The following is a 10,106-nucleotide window of genomic DNA, read 5'->3' on the forward strand; positions in this document are numbered from 1 at the left end:
ATATATTTTAAAGCTTGAGTAATTAAAGTGTGACCCCATTCAGTTTGGTCCTGTCAAGGCATAATTCCTTTTATTTCCCCTGGTGGCCATTATTAAAGTGCATTTATTACGTCTGTGGTTAATTAATTAAGAAATCAATCAAAACAGCAATAAAAATAGTTCTGCTACTTTGCTCAAATGCTCAGTGCTTCATAGCACTGTATATCCTCAGTTTTCCCCGTATCAGTGGGATCCAGGGGTACTCAGATCACTTTTAAGATTAAGGTCTTACAATGAGCCTGCAGAAGGTCCTGCAGCTGGCAGAGGAGCCTGGTCTATCAGGGTGGATACCATCCTACAACAGTGCTTCTCAAAACTAGTCACAAGGTCCTTTCCTTTAAAAATGTGCACCTTAAAGGGATGTGGCAGCCACCTCAGATGACCAAGCTGGCTGGTGCACCAGTCTGCATCCTTGCTGAGGATAGAAGGGTTCATCTAGACAAACTGCATGATGGCAGGAGTGAGAATTTGTGCCTAAACCAGGTACATTGGCCAGGTTCAGTGCCACTGTCCCTGTGCAACTTCAGTATCTGTTTCAGAAGGGCCCATGTTCTTTGCTTCTGAACCCATTTTTGTCCCCTACCAGCAGGACACACTGTCAGGGGTAGTGCTGGTTTGTGATGTCTGTCACACTTTGGTGTGACCCTGTGGTGCGATAGTAGATGCAGTACAATCCCTCGATGTACATATATCAGATATCTCTGTGACTAACTTCACATAGTTTCCTGCCCAAAGTCACTAATACCCTACAACAATATTATTCACCAATTAATTAACTGGAGTTAACTGGCAAGTAGCCAGTTTTGCCAGTATACATTTCACAGAGAGTTTAATTTTATTGTTCTGAAAATTGTGTAATAGGCTTAATTTTCTGGCTAGATAGTTTAAGTAAAAGTAGCACTTGATTTTAAAATGAAGTGTTCTGCTAATGCTCAGTTATGTGACACAGTTGACTACAATACCAGTTTGCAAGAAATGAAACCCACACTTGGGAAACCCACACAGCTGTTTGAGTCATTGTCTGTTGCAGATATCAAATAATAAATTAAGTCATTTCCTTTTCTGGGCTAAAGTAACAGCTGTATAATCTTGAAGGTAACATGTTCAAAAGAGACACTGAAAAGTTACTCACCTGTTTAGAAGTAGGCTTCTAAGTGGTCAAATTGAAAAATGCTGTATTATTATATAGTTCAGCTGTAGGCTTTAAAAATAAGGCACTTGACCCTTATCTTCTAGAGGGCTCCATATTGGTAGGTATTACCTGAATGCATGACCTAGGATCAGGATTTGCAAATAAACTCAATGTGAGGGGGTAGGACAGTGGTGTCATTTCTTTCTCTTGAAGTTAGATGATATGGAGGGGAAGTGAAGAGGAAGAGAAAAGCAGGATGCATTATATAGTGGTTTTATTACTTGTTTAAAAGGCAGAAAAAAACGTTTCCATGCCTGTCAGAAATGCATAGTGAGTATAATATACTTAATCTCCATATACATTTATATGAAAATATAGATTTATTTGAATATGGGCTGTATTTTTTCCTTTGGAAATGGGATGCATGCTTTTTAATCTTTTAAAATGTGTGAATTAATATGTCTATAATCATTACAGATATGATTAGCAGTAATTTATCTCTTCCATTACACATTCAAAGCAGTAAAAAACAATGCATTTAACAAGACATTATTTCTCTCCTCTGCAATCCACCATATGAAGGAAGAAACCGAGGAGACATGAGGTGAGGCAGCTCCACAAGTCTGCCTATGTTTCTTTTTATCTGAATCCAGACAAATCTCTTGGATTGCTGGACTTTGTAAATATGAGGAGAGGAAGAATAGGTTGTATAAGTGGTAGATGAGTGTGGTGGTGTCAGTTTTGGAGGGCTGGCCTGAATTTTACTCCCTCAGTCACATGTCTTCCTATTCTTGCCATCAAGAGACCTCTGTGCTCATGACTTTTATCCCCTTCCAGGGTCAATTCTGATATGATTCTTAAGTTATTTTCCATTTGTCTGGTCAAATGTCCAGATTTTCTCCAGCAACTAGATGATAGCTGAGTCTTTGTCTAAGGCAATTACATTTGAAAAGAAAAACATAAAATCTACTTGACTTTTTGTTAACAGATTTTCTGCCATGTACAAGAGTCTTAATGAGGTAGAGGTCATAATTGTGGATGAGGTGGGAATGTTAATGGTAAATCTGTAGTTGTGCTTTTTTTTTTTTTTTTTTTTTTTTTTTTTACTGTTAATTTTGATAATTCTCTGCTCTTTGAACCATGAGAATTGCTTTAATGTTTTTTGCCTGGGTAGTAAATTACTGTCCCACTCACCTCCTTCCACTCCACTATCGTTCTTCCATCTCCACTTCTATTTCCTACCACTCCCTTCCTGCTCCTGTTTCCTTCATTGCTCCACTCTAACTTTCTTCATAAATATTTTCTTTTTTATTTCTCCCATTCATCTCTTCCTGATTTTTTCCATGTCACTTCTTAAGCTTCTCTCACCCTTAATGTGGTTACCTGGCATACAGAACAACCTTGCCTAGATGTGCACTCTTCCTGCAAGCCAACTATGTAGCCATTGCTTAAGAAGTAATGAATAAACAATACTAATTAGTAGTCTATACAAATCTTTGAACCAATATTTTTTTTGCCTCTGATTATGGGTTGAGGTATAGGTTTGAGCCAAAATGTATTTTATTTAACTCTAAAATTCCTGTCTTGCTCAAGCACAGTCATTTTACTTCAGTTTTGAACAATTACCTCTGGACTAGGAGTGGGATTATGCTTTGTATGGTCCCATGCAGGGAGGTAAATGATAGCAAACACCTTTAGGCCTCTCTAGCTCAAACCCATTACTGTATAGTGTACAGGAGGAAGAAGGCATCTACTAATCATAATTAAGACCAAACAATCCCCTCGGAATGTTTTCTAATCAATAAGGCTTTCTTAAAAAAAATGACCGAATCTGTGAGTATTGAGCTTCACAGCCCTTTCATAAAGGGTTTGTGCCAGGCAGACCTCATAAAAAGGCTTGACTAGGATGTAGCTTTGATATTGCAGTATGCCATATTAAGTAACTTTTACAGCTTCTTTTATTGCTTCTTTAACTTGTGAGAGTATTTACAGACTTTATTAGAATAGGTTTCTAGGTTTCTCTGCTTTTATCTTGCCACCTACAGTATTCAGTGAAGTCTAACTTGGGAAGGAATTGTTCTTGGCTTTATTCTCTAAGTGATCCAGTCCTAACAATGAGTCCATGATGATCAATTTAATTTATGTTTTGTCATAAACTGTTACCTACTTGACTTGTCTGTGTAATATGCAGCCTCACTCAAAAGAGCTGTTGGATATGTTTTCAATTGCTTTGCATGAGTCATTGTTCTAGAGGGAGCTTTTATTATAGATTGAATATCCAGGATGATAAATTTACATATATAAGAACAGATAAATGCTGTGGTAGAGTTATACTTGTTTCCAATGTGTGCATATATTCACACACAACCACACATTTGCATTAGTATGCATACAGACTCACAGGGGCTTGGAGATAGAAGAATTAGAAGGAAACGTGGTGCTGCCGACAGGAACCACAGTATCTTTGGTTGTGATTGTTATTCATTATATATTTCTGTTGCTGCATATGACAGGGTTGTTCACACAGTCCTTATCCTTCTTGCATAGTCAGTGCGAAATCAGCAACTTCAAAAGCAACATGCTGTGAAAGAGGAGGAGGAAAGGCTGATTCTGGACTTGCTGAAAAGTCAAAAAAAGCCCACCTGAAATGAGAAGCTGAATCCCTACCACCAGAAGAGACTATCTTTAACCTCCTGGAAGTACATAAACTGCTAAGCAGGAAATAATCCAACTACAAGATCATAGTATGGAGTGAGCAGTTTATGAACATGCAAGACTGAAACACTGTGATTAGAAAACTAGACCAGATCTAACTGGAAACATTTGCGCTAGAGCCATAGGAATTAGGAATAAGGATGGGGTTGCTTTGTTTGTTTGTCTGTTTGTTTCTGGCAACTGCATTATGTTGCTGGGGGCAGGCAGGACAAGTTGCTCAAGAATAAGGCCTGGGTGCATCTCACCTCACGTTGTCATCTGCAGCATGGATGGACATATTTGAGTCAATCACACTGAGCTCCACCTACACATTGAAGGCATTTTTGGAGTTCAGTATATCTGCTCATTTTAGGCCTCTGCTTTAGGATCTGTGGTGTTCTGATTGTGCCCCTTCCCCTCCGTTCCTTTCAGTGAGCATCTTGCTTGTGCGCATGTCTCCAGCACATACTGAAGATGTCTACGCTCGATCAAATGACTCTCAGCTGAGCTTTGGGAGTTGTCTGTGCTCATGTTTGCCCTCAGTAAGCATGAGGTCAGCTATATTGCCTGCAGTCTTGGTGAAAGATTTGAATTAGTGTAATTTACCTTGCATTTGCAGTAGGCTACGCCTGCACGCATGGCTGGTCACTACTGTTCCACCGAAGCAAGCCGTCATGTGTCTCCCCAGCACTGATGCAGTTACCCTGACAAGAAAAGTGCTTCCATTAGTACTTTTTCTGCTACGTGAGTCAATATCAGCCAGAGTGGCAAAGTGGTTTAACTTTTTTTTTGCTGGTATAAGCAAAGTCTATGCCAGGAGTTGCCCTTGTAGTTATGCTTATGCGCAGGCTCTGATGTGGGCCCCATGGAGGCAACACTGCAGGGATCTGCTGGGGGAATCCCTGGGGAGTAAAGCAACATCAGGTATCCGATGGGTGAGGGATGAGGGGAAGAATCCTTCGGAGAGTGAATCAAAACACGCATTGCAAACTTACTCCCCTGTGTTAACTCCACAGCAAGTATAATGACAGATGTCTAAAGCTTGACCCTGGCAAACGCATCCACATGACAGCAAGTGCAGCTGATAAACACACTCAAGTACACTAAATTGTCATTATTTGATTTAAAACATAAAGTGCAATAAAGAAATTAATTACTTTAGAAGATGGTTTCTGATTGCCGTGTTTTGCTATGTTGAGTCCTCTGCAAAAATTTTTGGTTTCATTTTCAGGTTCATCTTTGTCACCTCATCTGCTTGGGAAAGTATAGCATCAAAACTGAACATGGACAAACTTCATTTTAAAAAGCAAGCTGTCTTTCACATCTACTGTCAGTGACAATAGCCAGCTTTTGATGTGTGATTCTGATGGTGAACCAAAAGACAAATTCTGGCAACAGTGCCCTGTTTGGGAATTTTGGAAGGAGGTTTTGGAGATTATTTTGGGTTTTCTGAACTATTTGAATTATTTGCTGGCAGCCACAGGCGAGTGGCATTTTACAGTATGCTAAAATCAAGCTTTGATATCTGAAAATATCTCCTTGTCTTCCTTGATTCTCATATAAGCTGCATATTTATCATAGATGAGTGATAAATAGTGAGATTCTGGTGTTTTATATGCAGTGAAATGACAAGGTCAGTATTAATTAAGCTGAGATCAAGCCCAGTCTGTATTGTACACTTCTGATTAGGTTACTTCAAATTAACATAAGTTTTTGGAGACTTCACTGAAGTCAGTGGTGTTAAACACCAGCTGTGCTGGCAGATAAGCGTGGGATATAAGAAGGAGATAGAATTCACATTGAAATTAGCACTTGGCACAATATAATTCTCTGATTGCAAACTATGCGAAGTTGCCTGTGCTAATTGGTTGATTTTATTTGAAGCAGATGTTGTTAGCTTTCCCACTAATGATCTGGAGAGAAATTTTTTTTGAAAGACATGCCATGTTAGGTTCTCTGCAGTATAATAAGCTAATTACAACTTTAAATACTTGCAGTAATTAGCACAATGTGTATAAAGTGGTCCTGATCTTTTCACCCTGCTGCATTATTGTTAGGGCATCTTAAAAAACAAAGAAGAGAGCTAGCTGGATTTAGTTTCCCCAATCTAGCTTCTTGTTTTCCCAGACTTTTATATTAAGGAGATAATGAACCAGACTTTTATCGTTATTTTTAAGCACATCAAAAAGATTTAAACCTTTCTCCTCCTGTTTTTCTCTAACTCCCTTCTCTAAATCAAATCTGTTTAGTCTTATCTTTGTCCATTGAGGTAAAGTCTTCCAGCATCTTAAAAATCCCATTAGTAGACAGTTCCGAACAGCAATGGAGTACTTGTTCTCTATTTACTCATTTGATTGCCTGCCCACATATTACCAAGATCCAAGGTATATCTAACTTATGGAAAGAAAACAAACAAACCCACCCTGAAAGCTTTCTTCTTTCTAGAGCAGTTGTGCTCCTTGGGTTGTGTGATGGTGATTAAAAACTGCTGGCAGTTTGCAAAATACACACAGGAAGACCCATCAAGTGATCCTGTCTGTAGAAAAAAGGAAAATCAAAATGAGTTATATGAAAATAGTTAATCAGAAATTATCCCAGTAATACTTTTTGAAACTCTGTATGACTGCTGCACATGGTGGGTACACTATAGAAATGGCTGTTTTGGGAATACAGTTTAACAAATACTTCAGTTTACATAGTGGTCTCCTGGTATGGTTTGGTGAAACTTGCTCTTCAGAAACCTTCAGCTGGTATTTCTTTGTGGAAGTCAGTAGAAGCCAGATATAACCATTTGTACAGATGTGGTCACATTTCCCAGTTCCCTTGTTTTGTGGGCTGAATGAGGTGGTGAACTGTCTTGGGCAAGTTATGTCATTTCAGGAATGCCATTGGGGCCCCAGGTGCTTGTGTGGCACACGTAGTCTGATCACCAGGCACTGGTGCCATACTGCATCACCTTGCTGCTACCTGAGAGAAGGGTCAGGGGGCTGTCCCTCTGAGTTTGTGACCTGGGATACTGGTTTATTGCCTGGAACTGCAAGGACAGATATTTCCAGACAGCAGGCACCTTGGACAAGCACTTTGTGGTGGACCATGGACTGAAGCCTGTTCGCATTCAGCCGGGTTGAGCTGCACTTTTTGCAGCCCATGGGTTGTCCCCCTCACACGGAGGGTGGCACAATGAAAAAGAGGGTGACAAAGTACAAGGCCCAAGAAATATTTTGAGCTGTCAGAGGCATGTGCAGGGGCATCCACAACACTTGTGGAGGTAGAGCAGGGGGGAGCCAGTGAAAACCCCAAGAAGCCAGCAGTTTGATAGGACTACTGCTGTCTGGAAAGATCCTCTCTGACGACGTGCTTCAGGACCAAATGTTTCTTCTCTAGGTCTTTTAAACTGCAAGTCATACCTGTGACCTGTGGTTACCCTTGGTGCATATCAGAAAACAGGATAATTTCAACCCATCACCTTTTCTCTTTTTTTATCTTCCTTCTCCATACTGTTTTTTCAAAAGAAATGTCTTTGAAGTGTTAGGGCATGGGTTGACTGTCTTTGTGTATCTCTCTGTAAAGCGCGTGTAAAGAATCTTGGATTTAGCATGGTATACTTCACTAAGGTATTTCCCTGGGTTAGCAAAAGGGACACAAGACTTATTATTTATTTATTTTCATCAAACTTTCTCCTTTTAAATAAACTGGTAAATGTACATCTTGATAATGTGGCTAGGAAAAGGAAATATTTGTCATCGTGACAGCGGTGAGTTTTAAGGAAAAATCTTGAATTACCACTAAGTCATCACTCAGAATAAACCACAATTTGATTTCTGTAACTCCTGAAGACCAAATTCATTAGTTTTATTGCCTTCGGCAAAATATCCTAGTTGTAGGTTTAAGCTAAAGCAAACATGCTACTTCCATTCAGTCTGAAGAATTGGTAAATAAAGATTCTTTGTTATTTTAATCTCACGATTCAATCTCCCGCTGCATTAATTTGGTGATTTGACTAATTGGTGGTTTAACCTATTATTAATGTTCCTCCATTAATTTCCTGATGCAATTTTAATGACATCTTGATGTCACTATTGAATTAAAGTCTGTTTAGGTTGCCTTTTTTTTTTTTTTTAAAGGAAGGCAATAGTTTATAGTTTTAGTTGGAGTTATCTATTAACTGAGTTTTAATGTTTTTATTAATTATAATAAAACTCATGGAACCATAGAGAGCTGTATCTTTTTAATATAGCAGATTGGGGTTTAATCCTGAGTCAAACAACTGATTTATTCAAGAATTTTTGTGTTTTTTGCTAAAATAAATCAAGAGAGTCCATTACATTGTTTTTAGTCCATTACTCTACCTGAAGGACCTACTCCAATGACTACATACAATGTATGTAAAGGCCTCTGTGTGAAAAAAGCAGCTTCTGGGTCAGGAGATGGTGACCATGAGTATTCCTTCTGGATTATGGCAAAGTAATGAAGCAGAAAATGAGTTCTTGGCTTTGCTATAGCTCATCCTAAGACTCCGCACAAGTCTCTTCATTTCATTGTGCCTCATTGTCTGCTCTTGATCCAAGTAAAATGGGGATCTCACTTCATTCCTTTCACCTTTTATATGTTTCATCTGTTTGTGCAGTAAATGTGTCAGAGCAGAGACCATTTTTCATGTACATTTATGATCTCTACAGTGCTGGTTGGGATTTGAAGGGCTGCGTGGTACAAATCAGTGACAGCAACTGTGTAATTAATAATGGGTAATACCAGAACATGGAACCAGAATAACTCATAAATTGGAAAACCAAGAAAGAGTGACCCTACTGCTCCTAGAGCATTGCAATGGTCCTACTCAGTCATGCCTGCATCACACCGACCCTGACACAGGGGAGTGCAAGACGTGTCAAAGGAAATTGTAAGAAATGCCATGATGTGAACAGTCATCTCATTTTCTAATTTATTTAGCAGTGTGACACAACTCACAGGGGGATGAGCCGTGCAGCTTGCCCAGCGACAGGTGTGGTGACAATGTGCGTCTGGCCACGCAGCACACATGTGAAGCATCCCCACATCTCGGTCCCTCCTTGGCTAAAGAGACACTAAGGTCAAGGCACTGTTACCTAGCAACCAATGAGAGCTGATTAATCCATTTGTGGGCGTCACATGCTGCAGTGATGTATGTGAGCCTGTGCCTGCTTCTACTATTTGTGTAGTGGCAGGAAAAGCAAGTAACAATTACTGGTGAACGACATCAGTAATGCTGACAACGGCATAATTAGATGTATAAATAATCACAGCCAACAGTGACTTTTTGTTTTTAATGCTAGCATCAGGATTTTGAATTTCTAAACTGCACTATTGTTTATTTAAACACTTTGGTATAGATGGGCTTTAAATGGGAAGGGAATGATCCTGGCACATAAAGGGTGATTCAGTTTTTCCAAAAAAGTAAGCTCTTTGCCGTCTAGTAGATTTCCTACACAAGCAATTCTTCCCATATTCTTCAGTGGATGTACCACAATTGGCTGATCAAGCTCAAAGAAAGTGAAATTTTTCTGAAAGCAATTCATACAAGTTTTGGAGGCCTCTGAAGAGTTAAATAAAAAAGAGGGTATTTTATAATGCATCTGCTTGCTGTCTGCAGCACATGTTCCAGAAGGACAGTACCTCACCCTGTCAATGTCTAATGAACTGTGCAGTTCCATATGATTTATCATTGCTGGTGTTCCACCAGGAATGATCAATAATATATTCTATATAATTTCTTTTTACTTCCAAATGCACTCAGCAGGGTAGAGGAACTTCTATTAAATTGTTGAAAAAAAGTAGAAACCCTTTCCATATTTTAACAGGGAAGACCTTATCAGTCTTGGTTTGTGTTTTAAATGCTTAAAGTCAAAAGCAATACCACATTTCATGTACAGTTTCTTTATTTTTAAATAGAAGATTTCATGAAAAAAAAAAAAAAAAGAATTTATATATGGGAAAGAGACTTTGGAATGAATAGTATTAAAACAGGAGTTAAAACTTTAAAGAATCTATTTTTTACAATTCAGTTTAGACAATAAAACCAGAAAAGCAAACTCCCTGAGGCTCCAAAAAAAGTAACAAGCAGCGAAGTTTGGCTGAGACCCAACTGCAGTACAATGTTGCCCTGTTTCTCCTGCCCTTCATCTTCCCACTTGTTCAAATGCCCTGCGTGAGACCTTCCTTTTTCAGGCATTAATTTTACACTTTTTTCCCTGGCTCAGGAGGA

The sequence above is a fragment of the Tyto alba genome, unplaced genomic scaffold (assembly GCF_018691265.1).
Source record: "Tyto alba isolate M040663 unplaced genomic scaffold, T.alba_DEE_v4.0 Super-Scaffold_14, whole genome shotgun sequence".
NCBI lineage: Eukaryota > Metazoa > Chordata > Aves > Strigiformes > Tytonidae > Tyto > Tyto alba.